Source organism: Chiloscyllium plagiosum, chromosome 16, assembly GCF_004010195.1.
Source record: "Chiloscyllium plagiosum isolate BGI_BamShark_2017 chromosome 16, ASM401019v2, whole genome shotgun sequence".
Taxonomy (NCBI): domain Eukaryota; kingdom Metazoa; phylum Chordata; class Chondrichthyes; order Orectolobiformes; family Hemiscylliidae; genus Chiloscyllium; species Chiloscyllium plagiosum.
In genome coordinates this window covers 46,190,814-46,214,925 of record NC_057725.1, presented here as the reverse complement: position 1 = coordinate 46,214,925, position 24,112 = coordinate 46,190,814, and the positions used below count along the sequence as shown (strand labels likewise).

At 40.4% G+C, this 24,112-nt stretch overlaps 1 protein-coding gene across 1 annotated transcript in view; it reads left to right on the top strand.

Annotated features, from left to right (window-relative positions):
- The window catches only part of eps8l2 (EPS8 like 2), a 165,620-nt gene that overhangs the window by 51,369 nt on the left and 90,139 nt on the right, over positions 1-24,112 (top strand). The gene's annotated exons all lie outside the window — the stretch shown is intronic.

Here is a 24,112-nt window from a genome sequence, read left to right as displayed (position 1 = left end):
TCCTCCCTACCTTTTATCTTAGCCTGCTTGGCACACTTTCCTCATTCCTGAAGAAGGGCTCATGCCCAAAACGTCAATTCTCCTGCTCCTTGGATGCTGCCTGACCTGCTGCGCTTTTCCGGCAACACATTTTCAGCTCTGATCTCCAGCATCTGCAGTCCTCACTTTCTCCCAGTTATTGTATTGCACAATGTTTATCATTACCTTGAATGTTACTTCTCTTTAATAGATGAACAACACATTTTCAGCTCTGATCTCCAGCATCTGCAGTCCTCACTTTCTCCCAGTTATTGTATTGCACAATGTTTATCATTACCTTGAATGTTACTTCTCTTTAATAGATGAAAGTCAGGTTATTACCAATTTGTAGGGTTTATAAAAGAACGCTTAACACAACCAAAGGTTGGTGACACCTTGAGACATAAATTTAACAGATGGAAATCTCAGAGAGGTATCTGAGCTAATTTCCCTTATTCAGAAAGGCAATAACAAAATTAGTTAAACTATCCATCGTATTCATGTGACACAAAAGGAAGCATAGCAAGTTGAATTCACATCCGTGATCAGGTAAGGTTAAAATTCAGAGGGACATAAAAAAAAAAGTTTTAAAATTGCTGTAGGAAGCGTGTGACCATTTTATAGAAGCTCTATTAACCCCTTACTGCATTCAGTTTTTAAATGCACTACATTAACTAATACTGTATAAACATGCTGGTATTTAATGAAAGCAAATTTTCCAAATTTAAGTAGTAAGGCAAACTTGTCCATTGCTTAAACTTTATTGGAAAACTCTTAAGTGCAGTATTTGTGATTTTGTCTCCATTTATTGTTTGTTTTGATTTTGAGTGAAACACTGTAGCAAGTACTCTTTTTGGAAAAACTGGCCCAATTTTCAAATACACATTTGCCATTGGTAATGCAAAGGTTCAGATCATAGTGAGGGAAAACTAAAATAAACAATTAGACACAAAATAAAAGACCAGAAAATATTGAATTTGGAAGATTTGTGAAAAAAGGCCTCTATTCAAATGCTAAGCAGAATTTTCTCTTTCAGATGACAATGGATCTGTTGTGAAATTCCATAACTTTTTCTTTATCTTGACTTCATAGTTGGGGAGAAATTTTCAGTTAGATTTTAATGTGACTGTGGTAACTGTGCCAAAGCAAAGAATGAGCATTTTATAATTAGTGTCTGTCAACTAACAGTAACCTCCTTTTACTTGGCACTAGCTGATTTGTAACTCTCAGACTCATTAGTTTGAGTATGCTCCTACATGTATATAAGTGTCTCATTAATACTCCTTACATAATTTCAAGATAGTTCTCACAATAGACTTGTTGCAGATGCTACATAGCAAATGCTTGACAAAACTGGGGAAGGAATAAGTCACGTGCATATGTTTAACTGGAAAGCCAAGTGGTATTAGCATTCGAAATAAAGCGCAGTGAGAGAAATGAAATAAATAGAAAAAGTGATATCAAAGGTAACTTGAGAGGTATAGGATAGACAAGTAGGAAGGGAAATATGGCAAATTGCCAAAACATCTGCTCCTGTGGCCTAATAGCCAAGTAAAAGGAGACAAAATCAGGATGCAGACTATATAAGTTGAAAGCAATGACACTGAACTGTGTTGCAAGCATATGCAGTTTGGTAAGTAAGTATATGTGGACTTTGCATGAAAATGGGCAATATCGACACTCGAACTGTTCACAATATCTTTTGCTCGTCGTATTACTTTGCCTGAGTGCTGTTAATCCATATTGAGGGGTAAATAGGAAATAGCCCAAGTTTTCTCTAATAGGCAGAATTAAAACATGGCACGCGATGTAAGTGGCAGAATGCATTCCCATTATATAATACTGCTATTCACTGAAGGAAGCAAGTGGGCTTGCAGTTTCTCGAAATGGAGAAAGGTGACCAGTGATGTTCCACAGGAGTCAGTATTGGGGCCACTGTTGTTTGTAATATACATACATGATCTAGAAGAGGGCACTGTTGGTATCATTAGCAAGTATGCAGATGACACAAAGACTGGTGGAGTAGCAGAAAGCATAAGGGACTGTCAGAGAATACAGGAGGATATAGATAGACAAGAGAGTTGGGCGGAAAAGTGGCAGATGGCTCTCAATCCAGACAAATGTGAGTTGATGCATTTAGAGCAAATTATACAATGAATGGAAGAGCCTTGGGAAAAGATGATGAGCAGAGAGATCTGGGAGTGCAGGTCCATTGTACCCTGAAGGTTGCTGCACAGGTGGATAGAGTGGTCAAGAAGGCATATAGTAAGCTTGCCTTCATTGGATGGGGTATTGAGTATGAGAGCTGGCAAGTCATGTTAAAACTGTACACTATGTTGGTTTGGCCACATTTAGAATACTGTGTACAGTTCTGGTTGCCGCATTACCGAAAGGATGTGGATGCTTTGGAGAGGGTGCAGAGAAGGTTTACGAGGATGTTGCCTGGTATGGAAGGTGCTAGCTATGAAGAGAGGTTGAGTAGGTTACGTTTATTTCCACTAGAAAAAAAGAGATTGAGGGGGGACCTGATTTAAGGTTTACAAAATCATGAAGGGTATAGACAGGGTTGATAGAGACAAGCTTTTTCCCAGGGTGTAGGATTCAATAACGAGAGGTCATGCTTTCAAGGTGAGAGGTGGAACGTTCAAGGGGGATACACGCGACAAGTACTTCACACAGAGGGTGGTGGGTGTTTGGAATGCGTCGCCAGCAGAGCTGGTAGAGGCAGGCGTGGTAGATTTATTTAAGAAGCATCTGGACAGATGCATGAGTAGGTGGGGAGCAGAGGGATACAAATGCTTAAGAATTGACTGACAGGTTTAGACAGTACATTTGGATCGGCTCAGGCTTGGAGGGCCGAAGGGCCTGTTTCTGGGCTGTAAATTTTCTTTGTTCATTATAACAGTACAGTCTTCATATAAAATGCCTGATGAGATGCATAGATTCTGCAATGAGGAACATGGTGACAATGTATCCAGAAATCTTTTTTTTTTATTGCTTGCTCCCTCCCTCTCTCCTCATTTCCTTCCCCCCCCACCCCCATTTTAATGCCTATAAACCTTTGCAAAGTTGCATTAGTGCAATAAGGAAACAATACTTTTAATAAGTAACCTAGCATTACAAGCAAGGCAGTTACAAACATTTGATAAACTACAGCACTCAACTTACCTTGGCCTGTGATAAATCAAACCCCATTCTTAAGTGCAATAAAAAGTATGAATAATGCTGTCATTGGTTCAGGCTTGACAGAATTGTTTGGCGATCCTAGTTCTTTAAAATGCTTTAATAGGCCTGTATTTCTGTGAAAGTTATGTTGATCATCTTGAATATGGTAACAATAGTTGGCTTTCTTTCCAGAAGTTTATAAAATATCAAGCATGGTTCACATTAGCTAACATCATGTTTGCAACAGAATAAGTGAATGGATTGAGAGTTTGTGTATGTGGTGGAATTACCAAATTTAGCACATGTTATTCTTCCTCTACGCAATAAAGGCAGATCTTACCAAGTATGTTCAGATGACTATTTTTTCATCCAAGATCACACAGCATTCTTCAGATTGGTAATATAAACCAACCAAATGAGTTTGAAATCCTGGCATCTATTTTGAACAGCACTTTATTTTTAGGATTTAATGACTTTGTGAGTATAAATATTTTGGGCTGTATAGGCCATGAGGTGTTTTGTTTGCTTAATCACCAGTTACTCAATTGTATTTTAATATTTTCATTTTCATGCCATCATGGGATGTGGGTGTCATTGGCTGAGACAGTATTTATTGCCTGTCCTCAATTACCCTTGAAGACCGCCTTGACCCTCTGCAGTCCATTTGATGTAGATGAGCCACAAAACTGTTGGGGAGGGAGATCTCAGGAACTGATTGTGTCTTGTCAGGAACTGATTGGGTAATCAGCACCAGTTTAAGAGGGATCCATTCTCTATGGTTTGCAGTTCCACTTGGTGTATTTAATGAGTAAATGATTGGCAGGATGGAGAGCAAGCAGGTAAAAGTACAAGTGCCTAAAAGTGACACAAATACATAAAGTGCCATTAAATATGAATGGAGAAAACAGTCATGCAGTTTAAGAAAGCGTAAAGTAATAGTAAGTCAATACCCATGTCTACAGTCAGTCTGTAATGAGTTTACTCATCTTTTCCAATCAATATAACAAGCAGGATGATGTGCGAGGGACCTGTGATATAATTAAAGGAGAAAATAGAAATGTTGTGTACTCTGTAATGTCTAGGTGGGTATAGCTATTGAGTCAGTGTGGAGCCCTGTGTATAGTAAATAGATTTATTTAGAGTGCCTGATAATTAAAGAAGATTATGTAGCAGACATGGTGTTATGACTGAGAGCTTCTAGTGAAGTTAAGGTGTAACATAATAGAGCTTTGAGAGGTTAATAGTGCTTAAAGGTAAAATACTCAATGAGAGTACTAAAGAATATAGATGAGTAATGCATATATAATCTTAGAATCCATCCATCCCAGAAGGAACCCATTCAGTCTGTTATATCTATGTCAGCTCTTTGAAATAGCAATACATCTAGTGCCACTCCCCTGTAGTCTTGCAAATGTTTTCTCTCCAGGTAATGATCCAAGTGTGTGTATTTTTTTTTAAGTGACTGAAACTGTCTCCATTATACTTTCAGGCAGTGCATTCCCAATCCTAAATACTCAGTGTGAAAAGACGCTTTCCTTACATCACTGTTGCTTCTTTAGTCAATCTCAAATCTTCCAGCAGTGAGAAGAGTTTCTCCCTATATATTCCATCCACTTTGTGATTTTTGAATACCACTGTCAAATCTCTTCCCAACCCTTTTTCTCCAAGGAGAAAGAAAACGTGACCTATTCAGGTGACTGAAGTGTCAGTGAGGGAGCACTTTGGGGCCAGCGACCATGATTCTATTAGTTTTAAAATAGTGATGGAAAACAGATAGACCAGATCTAAAAGTGCTAAATTGTAGAGCGATCAATTTTGACGGTGTTAGCCAAGAACTTTCAAAAGCTGATTGGGGGCAGGTAAAGGGACGGCTGGAAACTGGGAAGCCTTCAGAAATGAGATAATGAGAGTGCAGACAGAGTATATTCTTGTTAGGGTGAAAGGAAAGGCTGGTAGGTATAAGGAATGTTGGATGACTAGAGAAATTTGAGGGTTTGGTTAAGAAAAAAAAGGAAGCATATGTCAGGTATAGACAAGATAGATCGAGTGAATCCTTAGAGTATAAAGACAGTAGGAGTATACTTGAGAGAAATCAGGAGGGCATATAGGGGACATGTGATAGCTTTGACAAATAGAATTAAGGAGAATCCAAAGGGTTTCTACAAATACATTTAAGGACAAAAGGGTAACTAGGGAGAGAATAGGGCCCCTCAAAGATCAGCAAGGTAGCCTTTGTGTGGAGCCGCAGGAGATGGGCGCAATGCTGAATGTGTATTTTGCATCAGTGTTTACTGTGGAGAAGGATATGGAAGATATAGACTGTAGGGAAATGGATAGTGACATCTTAACTCCGTAAAAGAGGATAAATCCTCAGGACCTGATCATTTGTACCCTTGAACTCTGGGAAGATAGAGAAGTGATTGCTGGGCCTCTTGCTGAGATATTTGTATCATCGATGGTCACAGGTGAGATGCCAGAAGACAGGAGGTTGGCTAACGTGGTACCACTGTTTAAGAAAGACAAGCCAGGGAACTATAGACCAATGAGCATGACGTCAGTGGTGGACAGGTTGTTGGAGGGGATCCTGGGGGACAGGATGTACATGTACGTGGAAAGGCAAGGATTGATTAGGGATAGTCAACATGGCTTTGTGCGTGGGAAACCATGTCTGATAAACTTGATTGAGTTTTTTGAAGAAGTAACAAAGAGAGTTGATGAGGGCAGAGCGGCAGACGTGATCTATATGGATTTTAGTAAGGTGTTGGGCAAGGTTCCCCATGGGCGACTGGTTAGCAAAGTTGGATATCATGGAATACAGGGAGACCTAGCCATTAGGATACAGAACTGGCTCAAAGGTAGAAGACAGAGGGTGGTGGTGGAGGTTGTTTTTCAGACGGGAGGCCTGTGACCAGTGGAGTGCCACAAGGGTCGTTTCTGTGCCAACTACTTTACTTTTCATATGATTTGGATGTGAGAATAAGAGGTATAGTTAGTAAGTTTGCAGATGACACCAAAATTGGAGGGGTAGTGGACAGCGGGATCTTAATCAGATGGGCTAATGGGCAGAGAAGTGGCAGATGGAGCTTAATTCAGATAAATGTGAGGTGCTGCATTTTGTGAAAGCAAATCTTAGCAGGACTCATACACTTAATGGTAAGGTCCTAGCGAGTGTTGCTGAGTAGAGAGACCTTGGAGTGCAGTTTCATAGCTCTTTGAAAGTGGAGTCGCAGGTGGATAGGATACTGAAGAAGGCGTTTCGTATGCTTTCCTTTATTGGTCAGAGTATTAAGTACAGGAGTTGGGAGGTCATGTTGTGGCTGTACAGGACATTAGCTCAGCCACTTTTGGAATATTGCGTGCAATTCTGGTCTCTTTCCCATCGGAAAGATTTTGTGAAACTAGAAAGGGTTCAGAAAAGATTTCCAAGGATGTTGCCAGGGTTGGAGGATTTGAGCTATAGGGACAGGCTGAATAGGCTGGGGCTGTTTTCCCTGGAACATCGGGCTATTGCAGAGGACTACAGCACCTCTGATTGATTATGTATCCTATTTGCAATTTCTGCAGCTGAACCTTTTACAACAGCCAGGGTTCACAGTAATGAAATTGAACAAAACTTGGCTAATTTGTATTGAAGTAATAGTCAGCCTGCTACCACAATCAACCCAAGCCAATGAATCTGTACTTTAGGAAAAGCCAGTCTGTGAACTTGTATCTCAGTAAAGGTCAGTCAATGAAGGCCCAGTCTTAGAACCAGCCTGCTTGATTGGCACTTCTTTCACTACACCAAACATTCACTCCCTCCCTCCTCCATCACCAGACAGTGGCAGCTGTATGTACTGTACAATTGCACACCAATCATTGGTTAGCACTTTCCTAACCTGTGATTTCTCTACCACCCTAGAAGGATGAAGGCAGCAGAAACTTGGTTGCAAGGTCACCTGCAAGTTTCTCAAAGCCACATGCAATCCTAAGTCGAAACCAAATCCATTGGTCATTCACTGTCCATTGGTCAAAGTGCTGGGACTTCCTCCCAAAGTGTGGGTGTCCTTAAATCACATGGACTGTAGTAATTCAAGAAGGTTGCTCACCACTACCTTGTTGAAAGCAATCAAGGATGGAAACAAATTTGCTGACCAACAAACTGCCCTGCCTGCAGAGCTCCCACTCCATAAAGGATTCTTTAAAAACCTCTCAGTGAATCAGCAGCACTGAGAGCTCATCCAGAGAGCAGGGGACAGATGTGTTCTGTACCTTCGAGAACTTCTGAGATGAAGAGAAATTTCTTCACTTGGGTTTATCAACCTTTGCAATTCTCTACACCAGAAAGCTGTATTGCAGTTTCAGCACTTGAATACATTCCAGATTTAGGCCAATAGATTCTTGAGCTCCTCTGTGGAGTTGAGGTTAAGGATCTTTTTAATTGGTGGAGCAAATTTGGGTCTCCTAATGCTCAGATTGTGGAGGATAAGCAGGTAGCCAGGAATCCTTGCTGCAGTGAGTATTGAAGTTCTAACAAAGCAGCAGAACTATACATTCAGCTCCCCAAAGATCTACTGAAAGATGTTTTGCTTCCAGCTATCCCTTAATATATTTATGCTCTCCACATTACATGTAAGTGGATTGAACCCACTGTAGAGTGGCTGGTCCTCATTGTCTGGTACACTCTGGTTTGTTGGAGTGGCTGTTAAGACTAATGGGAGAGCTGTCTGTCTGTCTCTGAAGGAAAGTATCATGACTGCAAATGTCGATGTGACTCTGTTTAATGTGGTTGACTCTCAACTCTCTAAAATGGCCTAGCAAGCTATTCAGTTGTATCAAACTGCTAATAAGTCTCAAAAGGAATAAAACTGGATAAGCCTACCGCCATCATCCTAGGCACCAAAAATGGCAATGGTAGACTCAGCCCTGTTAACCCGTGAAATATTCCTGCTCCTTGCCAACATCTAGGCATGAATTAGGAAAGTTGTCTTAGACTAGCCATGCCAGAATCTGATGTGTTCATGCACATAAAATCATACCATACAGAGGATACTCCAGATGGCGCAATCACTATGCCTGAGCATGTTCCGTCCCACTAACAGGACAGACCCATCAGAGTTTATTCTACAGAGGTATACAGTCAGGAGAGAGTTATCCTAGGATTCCTCAATATAGGCTTCATGGGGTCCAGAGCATATGGCATCAAAACATTCACACAGAGGGTGGCACATATATGGAATGAGCTGCCAGAGGAAGTGATAGAGACTGGTACAACTACAACATTTAAAAGGCATCTGGATGGGTATATGAATAGGAAGGGCTTTGAGAGATATGGGTCAAGTGCTGGCAAATGGTACTAAATTAATTTAGGATATCTAGTAAGCACAGTCGAGTTGGACTGAAGGGTTTGTTTCTGTGCTGTAATCTCACTGACTCTAAGTCGGATGTGGTGAGGAAATCCCCTGCTGATTATCACGTACTGCCCTTCGACTGGAATCAGCACTCCTCCATGTTCAACAATACTTGGAAGAAGCATTGAGGGTGGAAGAAGGTACTGAGTGGGGGCCAACACCCCTATTGACCAAGCTGGCAGAGTCTGAAAGGATGTAGCTGCTAGCAGCACGTGGTGAAGGAGTGAATGAGAATACTCACCACACCTGCCTGTTGCAGGTGCACCTGTCGTGATGGAGTATTGGTAAGAGGGCTCACTGTACAGTCATCATGGAGACAAAATCCTATCTTCACATTGAGTGAGCCCTCCCTCATTTTGTGTGGCACTATCACTTGGGTGAAGAGAGTAGACTTTGAACAGATCCAGTAACTTAACTGGGGATCCATGAGATGCTATGGGCCTGCAGCAGCAGAATGTACCTCGATTTAATTTGCAATCTCCACTCAACCATCAAGCCGGAAGATCAACTCTGGTTCGATTAAAAGTGCAAAAGGAGCATGATAGGAGCATCACCAGGAATGCCTTTAAAAGGAATTGCCAAACTGGAAAACCTCCAACAGGGGGTTACTTGTATGTCAGATGACTTCCATATCTGTTGCTGGATCAGATCAAAGCTCTGCAATCCTACCACACTAGGTTTTTGGTGCTGGATGTGGCTCTCCAAATTGCCTTCATGCACTGGCTATATTCTCTGACCAGAGAAACAATGGAGCCCCAGCCTCTGAGACAGAAAGAGGCTCTGTGTCCTCACTCTCTGAGGCAGCATGGGAGAACAAACCAGGAACTGTTGCGAATGTCACCCAAACCCATTGCAAATAAATGTCACAGTTGCATTCGCAAATCTCCTTGGCCTGTTCTGAATGTGCGTGTCTGGTTGCAAGAGTTGACAGATTTCTGATGGCACCTCCTTCGTAAAAATGAAATGGTTTGGGTGGAAGTAAAAGAAGTGCTTCTGGCAGATACTGTTGTTGTGTGTTTTAGATTAGAGTGGTGCTGGAAAAGCACAGCAGTTCAGGCAGCATCCGAGGAGCAGTAAAATCGACATTTCGGGCAAAAGCCCTTCATCAGGAATACCTAGTTGTGTGTTTTACTCAATATGCCAGTCGATGTTTGTGATATCATCAGCTAACTCTGTCATGTGAGCGATAAAATTCTCATGCTGCATCTTAACCTGGGACCTCTTAAGCATGCTTGTCAGCAGGGGGTTATGTTAAGCCCCAATAATTGGATCCTTTCATGCTCTGAGCTGTGAGCAGCACTAGGACCTAGAATTTTTGTCCCAGTTCCTGCTCTTCAGTTGTAATGCAGTAGTTTAATGTTGACCCAGATATTACTGTGTGCATATTATTGCTTTGTTGGAAATAATAGGTAGTTGTATTAAATGTCCACTGGATTCTTCAATATCCTGGCATCCTTGTTCAGTTTCTCATTTATGAGGGATAACATGAGCATTGCTACATTAGCTATAATACCTTGTTGGAGATGGTTTTTGAGACACCTATTAGTTGGATGAGGCTTCCTGTCTCCTCTTTGCTCTACTCCATTGTCCTCATTCTGCTGCCTTGTAGGGAGTTAATGTTTCGGGGTCAGGTCACCCTTCCTCAATGAGTTTCGTTTCTGATTTATAGCATCTGCAGTCCATTTGATTTTCACTACTTCCGGTTGACTCCTTAAATCTTCTAACCACTATATACATCCACAAAGTAAAAAATATGTTAACTAATTGGTGTGTAATGAAATAAAAAACAAAGTGCTGGAGAAGAAAAGAGTTAAATGTTAGTTTGAGACAAGAGTCGTTGCAGCATTAACTTACTTCTTGCTCCGTATATGCTGCCAGACCTGGCTAGTTTCTCCAGCACTTTGCGGATACTGGAGATCTTAAGCTAAAATAGAGTTTTGTTTTTTACTGCAAGTCATGATGCCTTTTAAACTGTACTAGTCAGGGCTTTCTTCCATCTACAAAATGCACTTGTAGCTGTGTGTTTGGATGGAGTGGTGAGGCTAAGAAAAACCAGCAGCACATGATCAAAGCAGCATAACACAGTCAAGTGTCACAAAGTGTTGACTGTGGTAATTGTAGTTCATGCTTACGATACCCAGACTAATGAACCTGTGGTGTAGCATCCTGCTTGTCCAAACTATACTCGCACAATGCAAATGCCATTTTGGTACAAAGACAATATCCATGGACATGAAGCCCAATTTTGCAACCAATACGTTGCTTCACGAGGCTATGTGAAAAGCTGTGTTTGGTTGAAGCATTTGGTGCAGTTTTAAAACAGTCATCCCAAACTTGTTATTGCTTGTCTGCTCTCTGCCTTTATTCCTGATGAAGGGCTTTTGCCAGAAACGTCGATTTCGCTGCTCCTTGGATGCTGCCTGAACTGCTGTGCTCTTCCAGCACCACTAATCCAGAATCTGGTTTCCAGCATCTGCAGTCATTGTTTTTACCTCCTTGGCAATTTTCAAGGTCAATCAGGATAATTCAAGGTATCAGAAACATAACTAGGTTTAATTAAAGGTAGTTAGTCTGCTTTTATTTGAAAATTAGATTAAAAGATTGCTGAATAAAAATTCCACAAACTGATAAAATCCCAATGGTATCAACATTATGCCCAAGGATTGCTACTTAATAACTCATGCACTTTATTGCACATTTTATAATTAGAAGGATAAAATTTAACAGATTTATTATTTGACTCTAGTTGCCAAATGATTTTGCAATCATTAACAAAGCCTTTCTTTACCACTGCCCAAGAGTCTATTAGAAATGTCCCTATCTCTGGCCTAGGAGGTATAGATTCAAGACAAGAGGTTCATCGTAATAACATTTCTGAAAATATTAAGGTTTTCTACTCTGGCTGGAGCAGGTTCCTTGCTCCTTACCTGCTATTTCTAAAGGCCTGTTTGTATTCAACTAGAAATTAAGTGAACTGCACTCCATTGAAGCCAGTTAATCTCCATACACTGCTTTCTTTTTAATCAACTTTTATATTTTGTGTAATACAATGATGGCCAGTGCAGCTTCAGATCAACATTGTGTAACTTTCCCACCCTCCTGGAGTGACATATTGAGTTTGCCTCCGCGAGTATTTCACTTGATGGCTATTCCTGATGAAGGGCTTTTGCCCGAAACGTCGATTTTCCTGCTCCGTGGATGCTGCCTAAACTGCTGTGCTTTTCCAGCACCACCCTCTAGTCTAGAATCTGGTTTCCAGCATCTGCAGTTCTTGTTTTTACCCCGTGGCAATAATTATGTTAAATCTTTGAACATAAGAAACCAGGCATGATTGTAGCACTGAAAAGTCCAACACATTAATGACAGCCAATTATTATACAGAAACATTACTTTCTTAGGGTACAAGTGTGTTTATTCGATTACAACAAATGTGTTCCTGTAAAGGGTGGAACCAAGGTTAGAGTACTCAATGTCAAGGAGTATTTGGAATTAGATCTTTTAAAATGAAGAAAAGGAGAGGCTTATGGTAGATTTTTCAGAGCTTCTTTCTGGCAGAGTCCTAAGAGGAGTATAAAAAGTGCAGGGAAGAAAGTTGAAAAATAAGCTTTGGAAGGTCAAAAGTATACGAGAGAGCATTGGTGGGTAAAATAAAAATATAACCAAAAGGGTTTTCAAAGTATATAAAGAACAAGAGAATAATTAGGTGAAAAGTTAGGAGCCTGACAAATAATGTGTGAGAGGAGCCATGAGAAATGGGTGCAGTCTTCATTCATTGAACTTTATTTTAACCACTGCAGTGAGGTCCTCAAGTCAAATCCCTGGAGTAATTCACCTCATTGGTCACTTTGTTCCCATTCTCTTCCATGCGTGCCTTGAGAGCCTGTCCCCCTACTCTACCTTCAGGATAAAACCCCACAGTACCCCTATTTCTAGCAGGCTGTTGTATTAGTAACGTAGCTTACCTGTGAACACTTGGAGCATGCCCTGCTATTAAAAACATATTGGTCTTTGTAACCAAATTGCTTAATGTGAAGCAAGATGCTGATGTGCCTGTGAATATGATATGCAAATATCATTAGTGAGGAGCAAGAAACATCTGTTGACTCCTTCACTACTACTTTATACCTAGTTTCATGTGTTATGAGATTAGATGAGCATTACTGCATCAGGTAACATACACTGAAGACAAAACACACTCCAAATAGCAAGAACTCAAACTGTCCCACTTTATTTTCAGATCACTGTTTTTGCGAGGATGCCTCAGTTTTTCAATTCACCTTTGTTTTATTTCACTGCTATTTGAAGAAATGTTCCCTTTCAAAATAAATGCCTGTTTATCAATTTCTCTGTTTACTGCAAATATTTATAATCCGTAAATCTTGAATATTTGTAATACATCTCCTTTTAATACCATTATAGGCATTACGCCTGAGCTATGATCACTATTTCCATTTCTGGGCACCATCCTTTAGTGGATATTCAAGCTTTGGGAGAGGATAAAATGTTATGTCATGGATGAAGCACTTCGGTTTTGTGGAGCAATTTTTAATAGCTGGAATTATTTGCCTTCAGAGCAAAGATTTAAAGAAACTTTTCTTTAATAAAGATGTTCAAAGTTAGTGTTTTGATGAATAATGCAAAACTGTTTCCACTGGCAGATAGGTCAGTAACCAAAAAGCTTAGGTAATTGGCTAAAAATGTAGAGTGTAAATGATTTTTTTTTGCACTTGGCAAGATAGTGAGTTAAGATGTGGGTGGTGCTGCCTGAAAGCAAAGCAAATAGTAAATTTTAAAACTGAGTTGATATTAACTTGAAGACCAAAACATTATGGCACTATGCTATGATCTAGGCAGTCTCATCTAATCACAAAGCACTTTTTTAAAGAGCTAGCATATGCAATCGGCTGAATGACTTCGTTGTGCATTGCACAGGTCTGCACCCAGTTTTTCTAGGTGAGGTTCAGGCTGAAGGTGAGCTTGATATGTGGCACAGAGCCAGAAATAACAGAATTTGAATGGCTAGCTGAGGCTGTTCAAAGTATCTTTAACCTTTAAATGATATTGACACTGTGTGTAATAGACTATATCCAGAACTAATGTGAGCTTGTAGGGAAGATGTTAAATAATAGGACCATTTAAATCATCTAGATTGGACAAATTCATTTGGCAATGGCACACTAGAGATCATGCTCAAAGAGATGATTTGAAGACCCTTTCTGAGAACATGTTGTAGAGACATCAGTCCCTTTGAGGCCTGTTGATGTGACAATTAATTGTTGATTGTGCAGTAAAATAATTTTGCAGTAAGAGTGATCATTAGAATTTCCCCTTTTTGGTTTAAGGGTAAACAATGTGAATCTTAAACTTCAAAAACAATTACAAAGCTATGAAGTCCAAGTTGGCTGAAGTAGACTGAAAACTATGTTTAAAAAATTAAATGTTGATTAAAAATGACAGCTATTTCAGGTGATACCTTTTGAGTTACAAAATATTTAACTGAAGAAAACCTGAAGAATGGAGAATCTTTGGTTGACTAAGGAAGTTGGGCATTGTATCAGATTGAAAACAAAATCATACGCTGCTACAAAAATATTAGAATTTTGAAACAGCAAAGGATGGTATAAGTATTAGAGGGAAAAATTGCAACGTGTATGTAAACAGTTAAGAAATATAAAAACAATAAGAACATCGGCACACAGAGAAACTAAAGTAAATGTTGGTTCCTTTTGATGATGAAATTAGGGAATTGAAGAGAAATCGGGAAATAAGTGTTTTGTATCTACTTTCATGGTAGAAAACGCGATGAATATTAGAATCAAGAAGCCAAAGCAAGCTTGTGAAAACCAGTATTTCAAAGCAAAATGATACCAAGTAAATCTCAGGAGGCAAGGGCCTTGGTGTCATTTCCTGCATCCTCCTTATCATGTCAGCAGAAGGTTTGATAAGGAGAGGCTGGATAGGTTGGGAATTGTTTTCCCTGCAGTGTAGGAGACTGAGGGGGGTGACCTTTTTATAGAGATTCATAAAATCATCAGAGACGTGTATAAAGTGAATAGCTAAGGTCTTTTCATGGAGTCTAAAACTAGAGGATGTGGATTTAATGTGAGCGGGGAAAGATTTAAAAGGTACCACGTTAGTTCTAGCATATTGGCATAGTAAAAATTTACATTCTTGCTAACTTTTTTTTCTTTGTGGACCTCACAATCCATGCTCAGCAGCGATGTGTGTGTGTGTGTGTGTGTGTGTGTGGGGGGGGGGGGGAACTAATAATCCATAAAATCTGGAACTAAAGGCTAGTCTAATGGTGACCATTGTCAATTTTTATCACCTCATACACTAATAGTCTTTGGGAGGAGAGTTTTGCCTAGTCTGGTATGTCTACATGACTCCAGATGCTCAGTAATGTGGTTGATTCTTACCTGCCCTCCGAAATGCTATTCAATTTAAGGGTTTTTTGGGGATGGGCAACAATACTGGGCCTTTCTAGCAAAGCCCACATCCTGTTCAAAACAAATGTCTTTTGAAAAATGCACAAAAGTAGAAGTCCTTCTGATTCACCAGTGGGAGCATGACATGTGTTGTGGTCATTGTCATTGTCCTCGTTAAGGCTGAGGTATCCTGTTGAATTATTCTCCTCTCCGAGCTCTTCTTCAAGTAGTACAGCTCCAGTTTCATCTAAGTATCAGTTTGAACCTTAATGAAAACCCAGACAAAAACTGTCTCTTCCTAATCAAAACCTGTCAAAAACAGATTAGTTCTACTGTAGGATCTTATTAGGTACTGGTTACTGTTGTACTTGCCTATATAATAAATCATGAACTCTAAGTGAATGTTCGGCACATTAAAATGCCCTAATAAAATCTCAACACATCTTTTTTTTAAAAAAAGTACCTTTTGCCACCTCAAATGAAACCCTCTTGACTTCACTGATGGTAATGTTGCCTAGCAATTCATGACCAAGATAGTTGGAGTTTGGATTGGATTGATACCTCTGTACAGCAAGAGTTATCATGTTGGCCTTTAGAATCTGAACAAATGTACAAACTGTTAGCTCTATATATAAATCTTTCAGGATTTATTGATCAACAGTAAATCAAAAGCTGAACTGCTTTAGATTCTAAATGCAATTCTCTAATGTTTACTTTGAAAGCTAACGTTGGTATTTTCAATAAAATATAATTCAGGAGTCTGCTTATCATAAGATGAGAATAGGTTTGGTATAATATAGTTAACTGACCAGACTAGACCAAATTCTTTTAACTCTATCTTGTTACAACATGACATTGACAGCAACTTCCAAACCCACTGTTTCCATGTTCTCCCTGTGTTTGCATGGGTTTCCTCTGAGTACTCCAGTTCCTTCCCACAGTCCAAAGATTGTGCAGGTTAGATGAGCCTGAACTTATTCTGGAGAGCCTGAACTTGTGAAGGATGTTGGTATAGGCACTGGGGTGAAGTAAGAATAGGGTTAATGAAATTGGCAACTCTGCAATGAAAAGGATCTGTTACAAGCTTATCTCCATGTTATAAGGAAGTAACTAACGCAATATTCCTGCAGCTAGTGAAAGTGTTTAAGATTAAATGATGAGTTGGCCATTTGAGTTAATTTAAGAGAATCATAAAACTATTGGGGGGAGGTGAATTGATGAAGAAAGGAATTGTGGGTCTGTGTCAGTGGAGGGGGTGGAGAGGTGAATGTGAAAACTCATTTGTGACTATTACATTAGGTGGACAACTTGAAATGTTTGCCTCCTTTGTAAGAGACATGGCATTTATTCTTTCTGAGATCTTACTCTGTATATTGTCATGGATGGCAGGTATTTTGGCTTGTGTGGAATTTTGAAAATCTGCGATCTATTTGCAGTGGAGCATGTGCCTATGCATTCATTGAAATTACCATCTCACTGATCTTGTAGTCTCTGCTCTGTTTAGAGTTGGATACTGTCCCTAATAGAAGAGCTAGAAATATAGATGGAGCAATTTCAAGCCTGTTCTGTTTATGAAACCAATAACAAACTGTTACATTGAGTAATCCAAAATCTAACCGGGGCCATCAAACAGATCATTAGCACCAACCTTGAGTTGGTGCTGTGATCTGCTCACCATTTTCTATCTACCCTGCCAACCCCAACTCAGCTGCTGAAATGTTTTTGCAGGAACTGTATAAGCCCACCAAGCAAAGCTCTGAAACAACATGTAAAAATCACACAACAGTAGGTTGTAGTCCAGTAGATTTATCTGGAAGCACGAGCTTTCAAAGCGCTGCTCCTTCATCTGACAAAGGAGCAGCGCTTCGAAAGCTAGTGCTTCCAAATAAACCTGTCGAACTATAACCTGCTGTTGTGTGATTTTTAACTTTGTCCACCCCAGTCCAACACCGACATCTCCAAATCCTGAAACAACAGGGTCTAGATTAGCTTAACTCCAAGGCTGCAGATAGTTGAAGGAATTATCTGCCATATGCAATCGAGTGTGCACTCTTTGAATATGTAGGAGTGAAGATGAGAAATACAGGGAAAATAACTCCATTGTGAGCATCTGCAGTCCTCACTGTCTCCTGTGAGAGTGTAAGAGTTTAGTGGGGACAAAGAATAAAGGTAAAATGAGGGACTGGTTGAGCAGATAAAAGTACTGTGGTGAAAGTGTTTGGCTCCGCCCATCAGATCTGGTTCTTAGCTTCTAAAATTGAATATCATCCCAGACAGCAAAGCAATCCCCAACTCCTTTAATCTGTCATCCTTTAATTCTTTTTAGACACTACAAAATTAGCATTCTACCTATTAGCTGCTTATGCTTTCAAATTGGAAGGCATTTTTGCATTAGTAAAATGCAGCCAACGATAAATTTGCGTTTTAAGTATATGATCAAGCAGTTCATAAGGCTAATGTTTCCTAAAGGATTGCAATTTTCATCAAATTGATTTCTGATCCACTAATTTCATAGACCTGCAACAGTAACACTTTGGCAATATGTCCAAACTGGTCAATGCAACTTTTTGAATTGAGCTCTGTTTTTATGTCAAACATGGTTACACATAATGTGATTCTCTTGCTGAAGATATCACTCGGTAGAAATGTATATGGGGCAAGAGAATTTGAAGATCAGTACTCTTGCAAGATAGCAATAGCATTGTAAAAGCATCAGAGAAGGAGTTCATAAATGTTATCCTTTGCTATAAAATGACCTGCTAATCGTCCTGTCTTAAATTCCTTTACGTTATGGTTTCTATTAATGCACTCTAAGCAAGGATGCACATTATGTAGCCTGAATGTGGTAAAGCAGATAATATGGGTGCTGGTATTTGTAGTGACTTGATCTTATTTGATATTTGTTGTTATCAAATTCTTATCAAGTTAAGAATGATCATATTTTAAAACTCAATTTTTTTGTTCTTAAGAAGTTAAATAGTACAGAAATGTAGCTCCTCACTTTTGCCATAAACTGACATGTTTAGAGATGGTGGGACTCTTTTTCCAGGAACAACAGAACCAAGAGAAAATGCTGAGTTAAACATTAAAGCCTTTTATCATAGGGCCTGATCTGTTTTGCATATTTTACAGTTTTATTGTTTCACTGCAGTTTCCAAATATTGCTGTTCAGTTTGTGTGTTAGAAGAGGAACATTAAGCCTTAAAATTGCGAATAATAAGGCCTCCACCCAATCTTAAGTAACAGTTAGGATGAACAGCTTTGAAATATAGTTATTGCAAAACAGATTTGTTACTGTGCCCATTACCTATCATTTGTCTTCTAAACATGTTTCATTGTGTGACAGTTGTGACTGTGTTTCTCATTCACTCACTTTTTTTTCTCTGTTCTCCTCCTTGCTGGAGTATGTGTATACAGCATCAGTGGTCTTTTATCTGACCAGGAAATGTTGAGCTTTCCATTTGGAGAGGCAATGGTTTATGCCATGCTAAGCATGATCATTTTTGACCTCACCTGAGCCATATGATCAAGACTGATTTCCTGTCCTAACTTTAGTGAGATTGATTGATTGATTGATTACAACTCTCTTGCAGATTTTCAACTAAAGCTAACCCAGCACAGGCTGGGGATGAACATTCCTGTTCTGAATTGTGCAATCACTCATTTTTCAAACTGAAAACACGAAGGAAACCCCATTTTATGCATATTCATAATTTACATTCCCTTTTTTTTTTGTGAAACCATTGTACATTGACACATACAACAGAACTGTGACATTTTTAGAAGCTGTCAGGACATGACAGCTGAGACACATATGGCTGGAGTTTGGTTGGGTCAGTGATTGAGCAAATGGTTTTGCATTGCTGTCCCTTGTCGCTTGCACTTTTTCCCCTCTCCATCAAAAAAATGCTTGTCTTGGCAACATGCATTGAAACATTATCGAATCAAACCTTTTCTGTAGTGGTAGCACCTGTACCTTGTTGTGTAAATGGCTTGGTCTTAGAAGGTATGTCATCACTGCCCATAAACTGGGTCATTCCAAGAGCCAAGGGGTATGGAACCACCAGGCACAGAAGGACTGCACTCACTGTCCCTGCTCGCCTACTTCAGTGACAATACTAGAATACCAGTAGATCATTCTTGAAGGTACAACAGAAATATAATTGACTGTCTGAATACAGAATTGGGTGGCCCATAGAACGCAGAAGGTAGTAGTAGATGGACAGTATTCAGCCTGGAGCGTGGTGACCAATGGGTGTTCTGCAGGGATCTGTTCTGGGACCCCTGCTCTGTGATTTTTATAAATGACTTGAATGAGGAAGTGGAAGGGTGGTTTAGTAAGTTTGCCGATGGCATAAAGGTTGGTGGAATTGTGGATATTGTGGAGAGCTATTGTAGGTTATAACGGTCCATTGACAGAGCTGGGCTGAATTGGCAGATGGAGTTAAACCTGGAAAAGCATGAAGTGATTCATTTTGGAAGGTCAAATTTGAATGCAGAGTACAGGGTTAAAGGCAGGATTCCTGGCAGTGTGATGGAACAGAGGGATCTTGGGGTCCATGTCCATAGATACGTCAAAGTTACCACCCAAGTTGATAGGGTTGTTAAGAAGGCTTATGGTGTGTTGGTTTTCATTAGCAGAGGGATTTAGTTTAGGAGCTGTGAGGTTATGCTGCAGCTCTATTAAGCCCTGATTAGATCACACTTGGACTATTGTGTTCAGTTCTAGTTGCCTCATTTATAGAAGGATGTGGAACCTTAAAGGGTGTAGAGGAGATTTACCAGGATGTTGCCTCGACTGCAAGGCATGTCTTGGGTTGAGGGAGCTATGGCTCTCATTGGAGTGAAGAAGGATGAGAGGTGACTTGATAGAGGTGTACAAGATATTGAGAGGCATAACCAGAGTGGATAGCCAAAGACTTTTTCCCAGGGCGGAAAGGGCTGTCATGAGGGGACATAATTTTAAGATGATTGGAGGAAGGTTTAAAGAAGATGCCAGAGGTAGGTTCTTTACACAGTGGTGTGCACATGGAATGCACTGACAGAGGTGGTAGTAAAGTAAGATACATTAGGGACATTTAAGCGACTCTTGGATAAGTACATGGCTGATAGTAAAATGTAGAGTATGTAGGTTAGTTTGATCTTTGAGTATAATCATAGGTCAGCACAACCTCGAGGGCCGAAGGGCTTGTCCTGTTCCATGTTCTATAGAATGCTTTTTTTCTGTGTTTCAATCTATCTTTTAACCTTCCTGCAGGATTCCTACTTAAGTTAGGAGTACACCAGAGGAGCTCTGCATTTTTTTAGTTCCTGAAGACTTCACTTGTCTGAAATTTGCTTGCTATACAAATCCACTAAATCACTATCACTAATCTGTGATTGGTGATTATGCTAGTTGAGGTTTAGGCAGTATTATAAAACTGTGGCAAATTAACGTAAGGATGCTTTTTTCCAGAGCTACAGTAAAAGTGAAATTTGAGTTGCGCTGGAGCTCTTGACAGTGTCCTCCAAATGTAACTAAGATCTTAAACAAACAAAAAACAGAACTATGGATGCTGGCAATCCGAACTAAAAACAGAAATTGCTGGAGAAACTCAGCAGGTCTGATAGGATCTGTGGAGAGACAGCAGAGTTAACACTTCGGGCCCACTGACCTTTCAGAACTATTGTAACTAAGTAAAATTTGGTAAATATGCTGAAAATAAGATTGGGTGGAAGGAGTAAATGATAGGTGGTGATTAAGGCCAGTGAGAACAACAGTTGGACAAAGAAATGGGTGAGTAAAGGTTGGGAGAATCAAAAACTGCTATTGGGGTCCCTTGGTATCTGATATTTGGATGGTTGTGATAGCAGCACATGTGACAACAAGGCCGAGTGTGTAAGGAAATGGGAGAAGGGTTTCAGGCCCTAAAGTAATTGAACTCTGATATTGAGTCCTGAAGGCTGCAAAGTTCCCAAGCAGAAAACTAGATGCTGTTCTCCAGCTTGCAATGAGTTTTGCTGGAGCACTGCAACAATCTATAAATTTCTGAAAAGCTCCTCTTTTTATTTAGCTGCCTGAACTTTCTGAATTAGCTTTTTATTTTTGTTTTCCATCAAACACTGTCTTTCAACACCTGCCTTGACTATTTCAATGACTGACTACAACCTGTATATTCAGATTTACATGTTATTTCTTCCGATTTTAGGTTTTACCGAACCTGTGGGCCGTTTGGCTCTGGCGATTAGTTTCTTTGCTTTTTGATTGTATTGCCTTCAGTTGTCAGAGATGTCTTTTTTTAAGCAGGTGGGCCTTAAAGCCAGGCCTCTCTGGTCACCATCACTGTGCCACAAGAGGGCTTTTCGAAGTCTGCTTTAGTACCTCCTGATAAATTGATTAGATTAGATTACTTACAGTGTGGTAACCGGCCCTTCGGCCCAACAAGTCCACACCGATCCACTGAAGCGCAACCCACCCAGACCCATTCCCCTACACTTACCCCTTCACCTAACACTACAGGCAATTTAGCATGGCCAATTCACCTAATCTGCACATTTTTGGACTGTGGGAGGAAACCGGAGCACCCGGAGGAAACTCACGCAGACACAGGGAGAATGTGCAAACTCCACACAGTCAGTCGCCTGAGCTGAGAATTGAACCCGGGTCTCTGGCGCTGTGAGGCAGCAGTGCTAATCACTGTGCCACCGTGCCACCCATGAGATCAGCTGCTTTACTTTGTAATAGCTCAGTCTGCTGAAAGCAGGTCTTTCTGCCTCAGTGACTGAGAAGATGCAATTAACATCTTTTCCTTTGCGTGTGCCTCAGATTTGCGCTGATCCAAATTCTCAAATCTCTGTTCCCTTGTATGCTGATGTTGCTTAGTTTCACCAACTTTTTTGTGTAACCACTTTCTTTCATGTTTTCAGGACAAGTAATCTGGTATAATTGGAGTGGGATAATGTTTCTCTCCTCAGACATCCAGCTTTAATTTCAGATTTATGGTTGTGGATTTATTTCTAATGTGATTTATTTAAATTATTATTTGCGTATTTATTGGTCCTGTCATTTTTTTAAAATCTTGGAGCTGTTGCATCCAAGCATTTCTTTTACTTGTATAGTCCCTGTGATTATTGTGTCCTTAAACTCACTGTCATGCTCTATAATATTGATGTTTTGGTTCCTTTTAAATTTTTTTAAAATTTACCTTGTTGCTGCACCTTTGTCAGCTTCTTTACCATCATTTTTAATTATTCTACATATCTATTCCTTTCCCCGGTTTTGGCCTTCCCATGAGTTCTATGATTTGATTCCTACACAAATATTTCCTTCTGTTGGAACTCTTCGTCATCTACAGTTCTTACACCAGGCAGAGAGAAATATGTGCATGTTCATTTTTGGTTTCACGGCACCAAAGTCTACTACCTTTCCATTGACCTCACTGAAGGCTTGGTCTTTTGGTAGTCATCATATACAAAGTTAATTCTTCCTTGTCATCGCACAAAAAGTGTAGTTGACATTTTCGCCCTTCACCCATACCAGTTAGCTCCAGCTCAGGATAATTTCACAGGCCAATAATGTTGCAATGGCATTTGAGAAGTTTAAACAAAAGTGCAGGTTAGTGTGTTGCAGTTTCCTGTATGTTAATCGTTGTGGTTGTGGCCATTTAGTTTTTGTGCGATTCACTCTTTTTCTCTCTCAAATTAAATTAAGTTGATTTTTCTAATACAGTAATTATCTCAATGCTTAGCTTTTGCTGACAGATGCCTGTGTCGCTGGGATATAACTTGTGTTTCCCTGTGGTTTGAAATAATCAAACTTTCTTTCGGAGGAAAATGCTGCCTTTTCGGGAAATGATGTAGATTGATGCATTGTTACTCAACTGTACAGCAATGTTAAGTTATGAGCAATATTAAGTTATGAACAATATAACAATCCAATGCTGTTGGAGTATGTCCATTAACACATTATCTTTAATGTTCATTTTTTAAAAAAAAATTATTCATAGGATGAGGGCATCACTGGCTAGGCCGACATTTACTGCCCATCCATAATTACCCAGACGGCATTGCTGTGGGTCTGGAGTTACATGTAGGCCAGACCAGGTAAAGATGGCAGTTTCCTTCCCTAAAGGGCATTAGCAAACCTATTAATTATCTAGTCAATTTTAGAATCTTGCAACGGTCAATGTGGCTTCCATATGTACATCCATAAGTAAGGGCTTATGCCCGAAACGTCGATTCCCCTGTTCCTTGGATGCTGCCTGACCTGCTGCGCTTTTCCAGCAACACATTTTCAGCTCTACATCCATAAGTGCCATCCTTGCATTTCTAAGTAATTCAAATGAAGAACTTGAGTTATTCCTGGGAGAATTTACAAAGTTAATCATAAATACAATGGTTTGTTTTATTATTTCCCTTGTTGAAACTTTATTGCTGGAACAGCACAGCAGGTCAGGCAGCATCCAGGGAACAGGAGATTCGACGTTTCGGGCACAGGCCCTTCTTCAGGAATGAGCAGAGAGTGTTCAGCAGGAGAAGATAAAAGGTAGGGAGGAGGGACTTGGAGGAGGGGAGTTGGAAATGTCAAGGTGAGGGTGATAGGTCGGAGTAGGATGGAGGCGGAGAGGTCAAGAAGAAGACTGCAGGTCAGGAAGGCGGTGCCGGGCTCGAGGGATCCGGCTGAGACAAGGTGGGGGGAGGGGGGATGAAGAAACTGGTGAAGTCCAAGTTCATCCCCTGCGGTTGGAGGGCTCCCAGTCGGAAGATAAGACGCTCCTCCTCCGACCGTCGGGTTGTTGTGGTTTGGCGGTGGATGAGTCCAATGACCTGCATATCCTCGGTGGAGTGGGAGGGGGAGTTGAAATGCTGTGCCACAGGGTGGTTGGGTTGGTTCGTCCGGGTGGCCCAGAGGTGCTCTCTGAATCGCTCCGCAAGTAGGCGGCCTGTCTCCCCAATATAGAGGAGGCCACACCGGCTGCAGCGGATGCAGTAGATGATGTGGGCGGAGGTGCAGGTGAATCTGTGGCGGATATGGAAGTTTCCCTTGGGGCCTTGAAGAGAAGTGAGGGGGGAGGTGTGGGATTCCCCTCCCCTATCATATATTTCCCTCCCCTCCCCTATCAGCATTCCGTA